We start from the raw sequence: 14,413 nt of genomic DNA, 5'->3' as shown, positions 1-14,413 counted from the left end.
AAATAATTTCCAAAAAAAAAATAATTTATTATTCCATTTTAAAAAAGAAAATTTTTATCCGATTTGATTAATTAAAAAATATTATTTTTTATATTAAAAATATGATTTTTCATACGAGATATAGATCAAGTAAGTAGATTAGTCTCACATAAAACTTACTCCTAATATTTTTTTTGTATTTAATGGTTGATTTTAATCGTTTCAAAATTGATCTGCAAGATATAATTCCAATACAACGTCAATTGAGAACGATTGAAACATAGTTTATAGACTATAATATGTTTGCAAGACCACCACATATTAGCATCTATTACTAAGTTAACATATTTTTATATAATTGTTGGTGAAGTGCAGCAATCACATGTTCAAAGGCTTATTTTTATTTAACGTTAAAAGTTATAATTTTTATTAAGTTACAATTAATATTTAGTGTGTTATACTCGACGAGATATAATTTTTTTTAAGCAGATATATGCACATACATACAAATGTAACATACAATATGATGTGTATATACATATGTATATCGATTTTTTAGTATGAATGTTACTATGATATGTTGTTTACTCGTTGTATTCATCTACGTGTCCACCATTGAGATGATACTCATATGTTAGATATAAAAATTGACATACTTCATCATGTTTAACAGAACAGTGTCATTTCATAACAACGTATATATATTGTTTTGATACGCTGCACACCTACCGTGTATACCNAAATGTGACTATTAATATTGGGATATACCTTAAATTCTGCCATATATATATATATATATAAATGTGACTATATATAAATGTGACTATTAATATTGGGATATACCTTAAATTCTGCCGTCCAACGCTGCATATTTTAAATCTGGGTAATGAACGAGCATAAATGTGGAATCTGATATGGGTTCGAAGAAAAGTCCTCATTCGTATTGATTACAGCCAAAACAAGGGCCAGGGAAAGTTCCAAGTTATTTTAAGGTAATTTAATTGTAAATAAATCCGGAGATAAATACTTCTTGGAGGACTACGAATGTTGCATGTATTAAATAAAGAGAAAAAAAATTTATGAGATGCATCTTATGAGTCAATTTTATGAGATGGATATATTATTCGACCTGATCTATGAAAAAAAATTAATATTTTTTATGTCAAAAATATTATTTTTCACTACGGTTATAGATCAGGTCGATTCATCTCACGGATATAAATATGTGAGACTGTCTCATAAGAGACTTATTATAAATTTATTTATTATTAGTGTGTGCACAAAGATATATTATGAATACATCTTCCCATTATAAATGTTATAACAATACTAAAAATATACAAAATCTAGTGACCAAGAGATGTATGTCATTTGCTACACTTAAGATTTAAGACAAGATAATATTACATTATATATACTCTTCGGGAGGAATCCAAGGCCCAAATTCAGATTATAAATACAAAATTTAAATTACATTTAAAAAAACAAAATTTAAATTACATTAAATTTTTTAAAAAATTGAGTAATTAATTACAGTACAATTTGAAAAAGTACACGGTGGGTCTTACGTGATTGATATAAAGTTAATACTAGTAATATTAATGTATTAAATTTAATACATATAAAAGAGCTGGGTAGCTAGTCTAATTTTATTGTATATAGAAAGCTAACAATTTTAAAATTTGTAATTAAATACAACCGACAATATAAAAAAATACTTTATGTATGCCAAAATATAGAAAGATAACAATTTTAAAATTGATATAAAGTTGATACGTTTTTGAATTGCTTAAGCCTTTGCAATGCAATAAAATTACTTTTTAAAATATATATGTATGCCAAAATATCCATAATATCATGATATATTTTAAAAAAAACTTTAAATGACATTAGTTACAAATAACTAATTAACAAAAAAATATGTCTCCTCTGAGATAGTTTCGCAGATCTATCTGTAAGACGGTATCATATATCTATCTATAAGATGAGTCGACGTAATACTTTTACATATATCGGACTGAATAAGATATTCATCTCGCAAATTGTTATGTGAAACGATCTCACATTAGTTTTTATGTTAACAAACAACCGAATAATTTTCGGTGTCATCAAGTGTTTCCATAATGTTATGTGAAACAAAAGCTATATCATAAAAATTTCATGTTTGTATAAAAAAAATTAAAATGTAAGTAATATATGATTAAGTTTAAGATATTGAAATTGTACCGTTATCGTTATAGTTTTTTGGAATAATACTTGAACTTACTTTGATGTATTTATTTTAAAAAAAAAAAAAAAAACTAGTGTATAGAGTTTCAAATAACTTTATAAATCGACTTTAAGAAAATAAATTATAATAAAATTCGCGATTATTTTATCATACACATTCATTCGATACCAATAGTAATATTACTTTTCCTCTCCAAAAAAATAGTAATTGTTGTGAAAATTTAAAAATTTACGGTAAAAAGTAAAAATCTCAAACTCTCAAAATTATCACACTACACTCTTTATAATATTTTTCTCTCAAATCAATTGTGATTTTCTTCACAAATGAGATATCTATTTATAGAAAATCTTTACAAATAATCTAAAAATAAATTACATCATTACATTCATCATCACACACAAATTTCAATATTCAACACCTAATTTTACATAATTTTCAACATTCAAATATTCAACATTCAATATTCAAATATTCAATATTAAAATATTAATTTTCAACACTCCCCCTTGTGATGATGATCATAATGATTGTCTTCATTACGTGTTTTTATACTGCCTCGTTAAATACCTTACTAGGAAAAACCCATTGGGATAAAAACCATAGTAAGGGAAAAAGAGTACAGTCACGTAAATTCCCCCTCATGTTGACACGAACAATTCTTCACAGATTTCGTAGATTGCGCATCTCAATACTATATATGTGCTTTCTGAATATTGTCGTAGGAAATGCCTTTGTGAAGAGATCTGATGAGTTTTTACTTGATTGAATGTGACGAACATCAATACATTTATTCTTCTCAAGCTCCTTGGTGAATGCGAAGAACTTAGGAGGAATATGTTTAGTTCTGTCGCTTTTTATGTATCCTTCTTTCATTTGAGCAACACATGCAGCATTATCTTCATATAGTATCACAGGCTTCTCGTCGAATGATAATCCGCATGAGATTTGGATATGTTGGGTCATTGATTTTAACCACACACATTCACGGCTTGCTTCATGTAGTGCGACAATCTCGGCATGATTTGATGAAGTTGTTACAAGTGTTTGTTTCTGTGAACGCCAAGAAATTGTTGTGCCTCCACTAGTAAATACATATCCAGTTTGAGAACGTGTCTTGTGTGGATCAGATAAGTATCCAGCATCGGCATAACCAATTATACTTGGATTAGCATCTTTTGAATACAAAAGTCCAAAGTCTGTCGTTCCTCGTAGATAATGGAATATATGTTTAATTCCGTTCCAGTGTCTCTTTGTTGGATATGTGCTAAATCTTGTCAATAAATTTACGACAAAAGATATATCAAGCCTTGTACAATTTGTAAGATACATAAGGGCACCGATAGCACTTAAATATGGTACTTCTGGTCCAAGAATATCTTCATCATCTTCACATGGACAAAATGGATCCTTTTCTATGTTTAATGATCTAACAACCATTGGAGTACTTAAAGGATTTGATTTATCCATATTAAAACGTTTAAGGATCTTTTCTGTATAATTTTTCTGGTGAACAAATATTTCACATTCCTTTTGTTCAATTTGTAAACCCAGACAATACTTGGTTTTTTCAAAATCCTTCATTTCAAATTCTTCCTTCAAGTATGACACAACTTCATGAATTTCATTATTCGTTCCAATGATGTTTAAATCATCAACATATACTGCAATAATTACGCATACGGATGTTGTTTTCTTAATTAAAACACAAGGGCATATTGAATTATTTACATATCCATTTTTCATCAAATGATCACTTAGCCGATTATACCACATTTGGCCAGATTGCTTTAACTCATATAATGATCTTTGTAATTTCACAGAATAACATTCTCTGGGTTTTGAACTTTTTGCTTCAGGCATCTTAAATCCTTCAGGGATTTTCATATATATATTACTATCAAGTGATCCATATAAGTAAGCTGTAACAACATCCATAAGACGCATTTCTAAATTTTCAGATACCGCCAAGCTAATCAAATACCGAAACGTAATTGCATCCATCACGGGAGAATACGTTTCTTCATAATCAATTCCAGGTCTTTGAGAAAAACCTTGTGCAACAAGTCGAGCTTTATATCTTACTATTTCATTTTTCTCATTTCTCTTTCGAATAAAAACACATTTGTATCCAACAGGTTTTACACCTTCAGGTGTAAGAACTATAGGTCCAAAAACATTACGTTTATTTAGCGAATCCAATTCAACCTGGATGGCATCTTTCCATTTTATCCAATCCTGCCGATTTTTACATTCACCAAAAGATTTTGGTTCATGATCTTCATTATCATTTATGATGTCGATTGCCACATTATAAGAAAATATATCATCAATTTCTTCTATATCTTTTCGGTTCCATATTTTTCCAGTATTAATATAATTGATAGAGATTTCATGATTCTCGTCAGTTTGTGGTTCTGACAAAACATTTTCATCATCATGTGTTTCTTCAGGAACATCATTCTCTATTTTGTGATCATTATGTGTTTCTTCAGGAACATCATTCTCTATTTTGTGATCATTGTGTTTCTCTATGAATTTTCTTTTTCGAGGATTTTTATCCTTGGAACCAACTGGCCTTCCACGCTTCAGGCGTTTAATGACATCATGACTATCTTCAATTTGTTTCTTCGGAATTTCAATTCGAGCAGGGGCATTTGCAGCATGTATATATGATTTAGTTACCCCTTTTGTGTCTGCAAATGCATCTGGTATTTGATTTGCTATTCTTTGCAAGTGCACAATTTGCTGTACATCTTTTTCACATTGTTTTGTTCTTGGATCCAGATGTAACAATGATGATACATACCATGTAATTTCTTTTTCGGTATGTTTCTGTTCTCCCCCTAACATTGGGAAGATTTCCTCATTAAAATGACAATCAGCAAAACGTGCTGTGAACACGTCGCCTGTCTGTGGTTCAAGATATCGAATGATCGATGGACTATCATAACCAATATAAATTCCAATCTTTCTTTGAGGTCCCATTTTCTTTCGTTGAGGTGGTGCAATAGGCACATACACCATACATCCAAAAATTCTCAGATGAGAAATGTCTGGTTCTTTACCAAATGCAAGCTGCAATGGGGAGTATTTATGATATGCACTTGGTCTGATGCGAATTAATGAAGCAGCATGTAAAATTGCATGTCCCCATATAGAAATAGGGAGCTTTGTTTTCATAATCATTGGTCTAGCAATCATTTGCAGAGGTTTAATCAATGATTCAGCCAATCCATTCTGTGTATGTACATGAGCAACAGGATGCTCAACAATGATTCCCATAGACATACAATAATCATTGAATGTCTGGGAAGTAAATTCACCAGCTTTATCAAGTCTAATTTTCTTGATTGTATAATCGGGAAATTAATTCCTCGATTTTATTATTTGAGCAAGTAATCTTGCAAATGCAACATTTCGAGTTGACAATAAACATACATGTGACCATCTGCTGGAGGCATCAATCAATACCATAAAGTATCTGAATGGTCCACATGGTGGATGGATTGGTCCACAAATATCACCCTGAATACGTTCAAGAAACATTGGTGATTCAGTTTGGATTTTGGCTGGTGATGGTCTTATAATAAGTTTTCCAAGAGAACATGCTTTACATTGAAACTTATTATTCTGAAAGATCTTCTGGTCTTTCAATGGATGACCATGTGTATTTTCTATAATTCTTCGCATCATTGTTGAACCAGGATGTCCTAATCGATCATGCCAATTGGTTAATATTGAAGAATTATCAACTACCATGTTTGATTCAATGGGACGTATATGTGTATAATGCAATCCAGTAGGGAGCATTGGTAGTTTTTCAATCACATATTTCTTTCCTGATTTATATGTGGTAAGACACATATATTTCTCATTCCCTTCATTCATTGTTTGAGTATCATACCCATGAGAATATATATCATTAAAACTCAACAAATTTCTTTTCGATTGTGGTGAATACAAAGTATCATTGATCAAAAATTTTGTACGATTAGGTAACAAAAATTGTGCTTTACCACATCCTTTAATCAAGTCTACAGGACCTAATATTGTATTCACCATTGTTTTTGTTGGTTTTAGTTCCAAGAAATATCTTTTATCTCGGAGGATAGTGTGCGTTGTACCACTATCAGGTATGCAAACTTCAGCTTGGTTCATAGCATTTTCCATATTTGAACTTCAAAAAAAAATATGCAATGAAATAAAATTACTAACAATAAAATACAATACAATATAACACACTATAAAATATTATCATACGAGTACATGAAAAAATAAAATATTTTACATATTTATTCCACCAGCAAATTGATCATTATCTGAGAAATCAATCAGAAAATCTCCAGCATCAAAATGAGTTGAACCACTCAAAGGTTCACTGTGTTCAGTAAAGTTGATCTCCTTTTCTTTCTCCTTTATTGATTCTTTATAAAGTTTACAAAGGTGCTCAGAGGCTCGACAAATACGGGACCAATGTCCTGGAGTACCACATCTGAAACAAGAACTTTCAAATCTTTTTGAGTGATTCTCATTAACACTCATATTCTCATGATGTCTTTTCGATGGATGGTTTGGGACGCACTTTTGAGATGAGTTATAGAAATAACTATCTCGATTATTTTCAAAACCACGGCCGCGTCCACGACCACGACCACTTCCACGTCCACGTCCACGTCCACGACCACGACCTCGACCTCGATTTTGTCCTCGACCAAAATCTTGTCTATAACTTTGATTTTTGTTTCCAGGTTTAAATTCATTTTTGCTTACGACATTTACTTCAGGAAATGCCGTTGAACCAGTGGGTCGGGACTGATGATTTCTCATTCATAGCTCGTTGTTCTTTTCCGCCACAAGAAGACAGGCGATGAGTTCAGAATATCTCGCAAATCCACGCACTCTATATTGTTGCTGTAGAGTTATATTTGATGCGTGAAACGTGAAAAATGTTTTTTCAAGCATTTCTGATTCTGTAACCTCATGTCCAGAAAATTTTAATTGCGAGATTATTCGATACATCGCCGAATTGTAATCACTTACTTTCTTAAAATCTTGGAATCTCAACATATTTCATTCATCACTGGTGGTCGGAAGTATAACTTCCCTTATATGTTCAAATCTTTCTTTTAATCCTTTCCACAGAGCCATGAGATTTTTTTCGATAAGATATTCACATTTCAAACCTTCATCAAGATATCGGCGCAAAAATATTATAGCTTTTGCTTTTTCTTGTGATGAATATATACCATTTTCTTTAATAGTCTCGCTTAGACCTAATGACTCAATATGCATTTCTACATCGAGAGTCCATAGCATATAATTTTTCCCCGTAATGTCAAGTGCAACAAATTCGAGCTTTGTCAAGTTTGACATGGTGGTACTTTTTCTTCTGTTTTGGAGCTTGGAAAAATATGGAGGACTTTTAGAGCTTCGTGCTGATAATGTGTTGTGAAAAAATAAAAATTTATGGTAAAAAGTCAAAATCTCAAAATTATCACACTACACACTTTATAATATTTTTCTCTCAACTCAATTGTGATTTTCTTCACAAATGAGAGATCTATTTATAGAAAATCTTTACAAATAATCCAAAAATAAATTACATCATTACCTTCATCATCACACACAAATTTCAATATTCAACACTTAATTTTACATAATTTTCAACATTCAATATTCAGATATTCAATATTAAAATATTAATTTTCAACAGTAATATTACTATTTCTCTTCCCTTCTTCTGATAATTATTTTGGTATTGTAAAGCACATGGATAAAGGTACATGCAAAATTGAAATTGAAAGCTATGAGATGAAGCAAAGGGCAAATGATTGGGACTCATGTGCTTGGCTAAATTGTGTTATTTTATACTTAGAAAAAAGGGATTTTGGGTGACCTACTTGTCACTTTTGACAGGTTCATGCCATTCTGCTGGCAGATTAGGTAAATAATAATCTCATGTGGGGTTTCATTCTTTTGGAATTAAAGTTTGTCATTTGTCTTTTGATTAGGACAAAAAGTTATGATTAACGATAACGATATATTTTTAATCAATGTTTTAAAAGTTATTGTCTAAGACTGTCTAGGTAGTGTTTTGACGTTGGGCGATCGCTCATCGTTCCGATTTTTAAAAGTTGTACATCTAGGTGTCTACTTAATATAATATATTTAATTTTTATATATATATAAAATATTATTTGGCATATTTTTCAATCGATTTTTATCGTATAAAGGGGAATAATATGTTATCATTTTTGAGTTTGAATCCGATATAGATAAATTATTAGAGAATACAGAGATAAACAATAAAAATTAGATATTTAATTTAAAAAAATGCTTGAGCTCCGCTTAGGTGGTAGGCGGTGAGTGGGTGAGTGATCGACCGTCTATCTTTTATTAAAACAATGATTTTAATATATAGAATTATACAACAATTCAAACGTCGCGTCTCGATTGTACCACAAGCCGTTCTTGCTCCCAACAATGTGTATCCATTATTCTTTATTTTTTGAAAAAAACATAGCAGTTTCTAATCAATTACAAATACATCATGTGCATAAAAAAAAAAAAATAATTTGCTCCATATACTTCTTGTTTGATACTATGCGAATATTCTATTTTAATTTATTTTTCGAATCAAAGCGATTCTTCTCTTCCTCAGCCACTAGCGGGTATATGATGGATGAACATAGCCCAACTGGCCCAATTTAATATCTGATTTATATTAAGTTTGATAAATATTTATAAAATATTTTTACAAAAAAAATATAAAAACTTACTAACAAATATATGTTTGAACAACTATTCTATAAAAAAATTACAATTAAAAAATATAAAGTTTGATTTCTAACATATTTTTTAGTGTAGATTGATACATATTTTTTCTATTTACAGCATTAATTTAGCCACTGATTAATCTGAAATTTTATTAAAAAAATTAAGCATGATATAAAATATCTAAATCATGTCATAAAAATGTAAATGAAAAATATTTTTTATATATCCGATCTAGTTTTATAGTTAAAAAAAATTAACTTTCTAATTTAAAATTATTTTTACTTAAAAATATGAATTCACGATCTTCCATAAAGCAATTATACACATGTATGTTCTTCAAAATTCCCCTCTATAACATTCAAGAGTCGGTATGATTTGTAGAGTCGTCGAAACAAACTATTGGTCACAATTTGAGTGAAGCGAGAAATTGACAACTCAACCTATCTATCTAACATGACATGACGGGTTTGGCTAACAATTTTTAATTATATATAGCAGGTCAAGTAGAGTTGGCCTGCCATTTGGGTAGATTGAGAAATGATCGATCCGATCAACCTATTTGACATGGCAGGTCGATGCACGGACCCGATCCATTTTGACGGCTATAACAATTTGTAGTGTAACGCCGTGTTAAATACACCTAGTGCAGTTGTAGCATTTGAATGGATTTTGGCCCTCATAAAATACCTTGAGCCTCGCACCCATAAATGGTGAATAGTCCACTGGATGTGTTATACTCGATGAGACATATTTTTTGTGCACATACATAAAAATTTAACATACAACATAATATGTAGTTTTTTAATATAATATAATTACGTTGAATGAACTTCTTCATGCGAAATAATTTTTTTAACTATGAATGTTATATGAGTAGGTCTCTTGTGAGACGGTCTCGCGAATTTTTATCTGTGAGATCGGTCAATCCTACCGATATTCACGATAAAAAGTAATACTCTTAATATAAAAAGTAATATTTTTTGATGGATGACCCAAATAAGAGATACTCTTAGCATAAAAAGTAATACTTTTTCATGGATGATCCAAATAAGAGATCCGTCTCACAAAATGCGATCCATGAGACCGTCTCACACAAGTTTTTACCATGTTATTTATATGTGTGTGTGTTTTGATATGTTGTTTATTAATGATGTGCGCACTAGAGATATTATGAATATATCTATCCATTATAAATGTTATAACAATACTAAAAATATTCTCGTCAAAAAAAAAAAAAAACAATACTAAAAATATACCAAATCTAGTGACAAACCAATGTATGTCATTTGCTTTATTTAAGATTTAAGACAAGATAATATTTACGTCATACATGCTCTTCGGGAGATATCCAGGGCCCATTTTCAGATTATATATAGAAAATGTAAATTAATTTTTTTTTAAAAGACAGAGTAATTAATTACACTACAATTTGCAAAAGTACACGGTGGGTCTAACGTGATTGATATAAAGTTGATAATAGTAATATTAAATGTATTAAATTTAATACATTTAAAAGAGACGGGTAGCTAGCCTAATTTTAGTATAGAAAGCTAACAATTTTAAAAAATTTAATTAAATACAACCGACAATAAATAAATAAAAAGTAATTGATTAAGAAGTTAGATCCGCTTACCTAGTGCCATGACATGAATTTACAATCCGTGACAATAAAGGGGTGAAGTATACAATTAGTAATATATTTTATTTTCATTCAACAATTTTTTGGGTAGATTTGTTACATAAGCTTATCTAGTGTGATTTATATGGTTGATGTGGTTTGTATGTTGTTAAGTATTATCATTTTTTCGAAACATATATAATTTTTGTGATATGATAGTAAAATAGAACAAAATAAGCAAATTTGTGTAAATCGACATACCATCAAAACATCCCTCTTTTATATTTCTCTGCTGATATAGTAGAACTCGCAAAATAATTTTTCTTAAATGATCAGACATACTAGACATACTTTTCAGAAGATCTATATTTTTTGATAATGTTTTGGAACATAATAAAAATTCATTATCATAATTTGATATCAGTTTACCAGAAATTAAATGTGACGTACTATTTCTAGTAAAAGACGAAAGACATGTGGTGCTGAATACTATTTTTAGATAAGTCTAGTAGGAACAAATTATAGACGTTCAAATTAACAATGCAAGCTACCTATAAAAACATCGATTCATGACTCATATTCAAATTACAAGCATTCTAATTGTTTGGCAAAAGTTGTTCCCTAAGAATTTAAATAGACAATGATGTAATTCCTATTGAATTGGATTGTACAAGTTTGTGTAACCGTCAAAATCTTCTAGTGATATATTCTAAGAATAAAAAGAAGTGAATACGCAGAAAAGATTGGTCATTCGAACTTTTATAAACAAGTCTCATGTCTTATCTTTTTGTTGTCTACATTTTCATTACTTTTTCTTGACTTCTCTTTTTCTTAATTGAAGTATTCAAATTTACCTGAGTTCGGTGAGACTCATTCCACACTTATTTCACTAGTTGTATCTCAATTTGCTAAGTGCTTTTAACATAAGTGCTAACTGCTAAGCCATTCATATTCTTTGGCAAGGAAAATTTGTGAGGTATTTATTCACCTTTTCTAAAAGAATACCTAATCTTAACATTTTTTAATAATTAATTATTTTTTGATATTCAATTTCGTCCTCATCCTGAAAATTCTAGCTCTCTTCCTGTATCTCGGCTTAGTTTCCACATTTTTTTCTTCTTATATTGGGATTGTATTTATTCTTTGTTTCGACTATATCAATGATTTGATGATTTAGATTGTAGAAACTATGATGTTGAGAAGAAAAAAAAAGAAGAAAATGACAGAACCAAAACTAATGGGGTAACACAAATACAAAATTTGCAGGTTTGAATTATTTTTCGTCTATCGATTTAGGTAATGTTTACAAATGTTTTAAAAAATTAATTATGAGTTTCTACCTTATAAAGTTGCAAAAATTTATATAAAAAAAATCCGTAATCACTTTTGTGAATACTATCATAATTTGTTTTAATTTAAGTTGCAACTTGACAATGATTTGCTACCTCTAGAGAAGGCCGAGCATGCACGTGCTTACGAGCAAATGACAGTTGCACCANATATCGTGTATATTTATATGAGTATAATTTAAACACATTCATTTATCGAATGTATAATTTTAACTAATATTTTTATTAACAACCTTAAAATTTTTAAAAAATATATATGTTTTTAAACTTGTATTTTATAACTAAAATTATATATACTTATATCATCACCGGTCAATAATGATAAGAGTAGGTCTCTTGTGAGACGGTCTCACGAATCTTTATCTGTGAGACGGGTCAACCCTACCGATATTCACAATAAAAATTAATACTCTTAGCATAAAAGTAATATTTTTTCATTGATGACCCAAATAAGAAATCCGTCTCACAAAATACGATCCGTGAGATCATCTCACACAAGTTTTTGCCTAATGATAATACTCATATTAATGAAGAAAAGTTAAACAATATTATGAGCCCGTTTGGTTAAAAAAAAAAATCATGGGTTAAAGGCATTTTTAAGTGTTTTTTTTTTAAAATCTGAAATGTATGATTCGTTGACTTTTATTTCGGATTCTTTTTAAAATTTAAAACAAATTTTTTTTAACATTTATTCAATCATCGAAAAAACATTTTAAACAAGAGTAGGTCTCATGTGAGACCGTCTCACGGATCTTAATCCGTGAGACGGGTCAACCCTACCCATATTCAAAATAAAAAATAATACTCTTAGCATAAAAAGTAATACTTTTTCATGGATGACCCAAATAAGAGATCCGTCTCACAAATACGACCCGTGAGACCGTCTCATACAAGTTTTTGCCTTTAAAAAATCGAACGTAAGCTACAATTTATGTATTCAAACTCACTTTATATGTTATATCTCTTGGATGATCATTTTATAAGTTTTTTTTTAATTATCATATTATAATTTGCAAAATGCGCCAACTCAACTACACAGCATCTGTCGATCACGTGTATCCTTTAATTTTTAATAAATTCAATCCGTGTATTGTAGTTGATAATAGTCCAAATATGTGTACAAATTAGGTGGAACATTATAGTTCTTCACGAATATTTAAATTAAATCGTAAAATAGCAAATATAAAAATACAGCGTTGACCCACTTCCCATCATTCCCCCAATAACCCGGCGGCTAAAAGAATGAAACCACGTGGCCTCATGATAATCATAAAAAAAAAATATAAGATAGATTTTTTTTATTTAATTCATTAATTAAAAATATTATTTTTTATTATAAAAATATTTTATTATTATAAATATAGACATAATTAAAAATGAGTTCATAAAAGATTTATTATATGATTATGTCTTGCCAGTCTTGAGTATTATCATTTCCTTATTCTTGATAAAACCGGCCCTACTATAATTAACACAATTCTTATTATTATTGTTGTTGTTTGTCTGATTAGGTTTCTTGTATGTTTTTACAAAAAATAAATTATTGGGATAGATTATGAATTTGGACTTAATTTCATTTCAAAAGTTAGTTTGAAGAGAGAACTTTTCGAGAACTTAATAATGTGAAAAATCTCATATAACATAAAAAAAAAAGGGAAAAAAAAACAAGAAGAATATACACTTACATTTTTGGGGAAGTTGGTGAAAAATCCCCAACCAAAACATTTATTTGGGTTCACTCCCTACCCACAAAATTGTGGTACTATGTCATACAAATTGTGGTACACTTCATGTGGAAATGTGGTACACTTCATGTGGAAATGTGGTACTAAAAAAGTACCCAGGGACTGAACACAAAAAAAAACGGCGGTTGGGGAGTTAAGTCCAATTTCCCGTACATTTTTTCATTGTACCGAAAAAAGTTATAAATAATTGAAATTGTGAAGATATTTTCAAGTGACGACGAACAACCTCGTAAAGTAAAGATACCTTAACATGGGAATGCTTTCTAAAAGAATTGACGGGTAAAGATATAAAGTAAAAATTTGTGTGAGACGATATCAGATATTTTATTTTGTGAGACGGATATTTTATTTGGGTCATTCATGAAAATTATTACTTTTTATGCTAAGAGTATTAATTTTTATTGTGAATATCGTTAAGGTTGACCCGTCTCACAGATAAAGATTCGTGAGATCGTCTCACAAGAGATCTACTCAAGAAATCAACTGCTAGTGTGTCATGTCTATTCTCAAAATTTAATGTGTGTTATACATTTATATTTGTGTGTGTGACTATTATATCACGTTCAGCGACGGAGTCAAGAAAATTAATTCAATCGAATTAAGATTTAAATTCTGTAATCATTGTTATCGGATTTATCCAAAATTTTCTAAATTTAATATATAAAAGAATTGGGGTGACTACTCATGTGGCTACATTGAATCTGCAATATATATA

The sequence above is a fragment of the Primulina huaijiensis genome, chromosome 13 (genome assembly GCF_012295235.1).
Source record: "Primulina huaijiensis isolate GDHJ02 chromosome 13, ASM1229523v2, whole genome shotgun sequence".
Taxonomy (NCBI): Eukaryota; Viridiplantae; Streptophyta; class Magnoliopsida; order Lamiales; family Gesneriaceae; genus Primulina; species Primulina huaijiensis.
Note: the sequence above shows the minus strand (reverse complement) of the source record.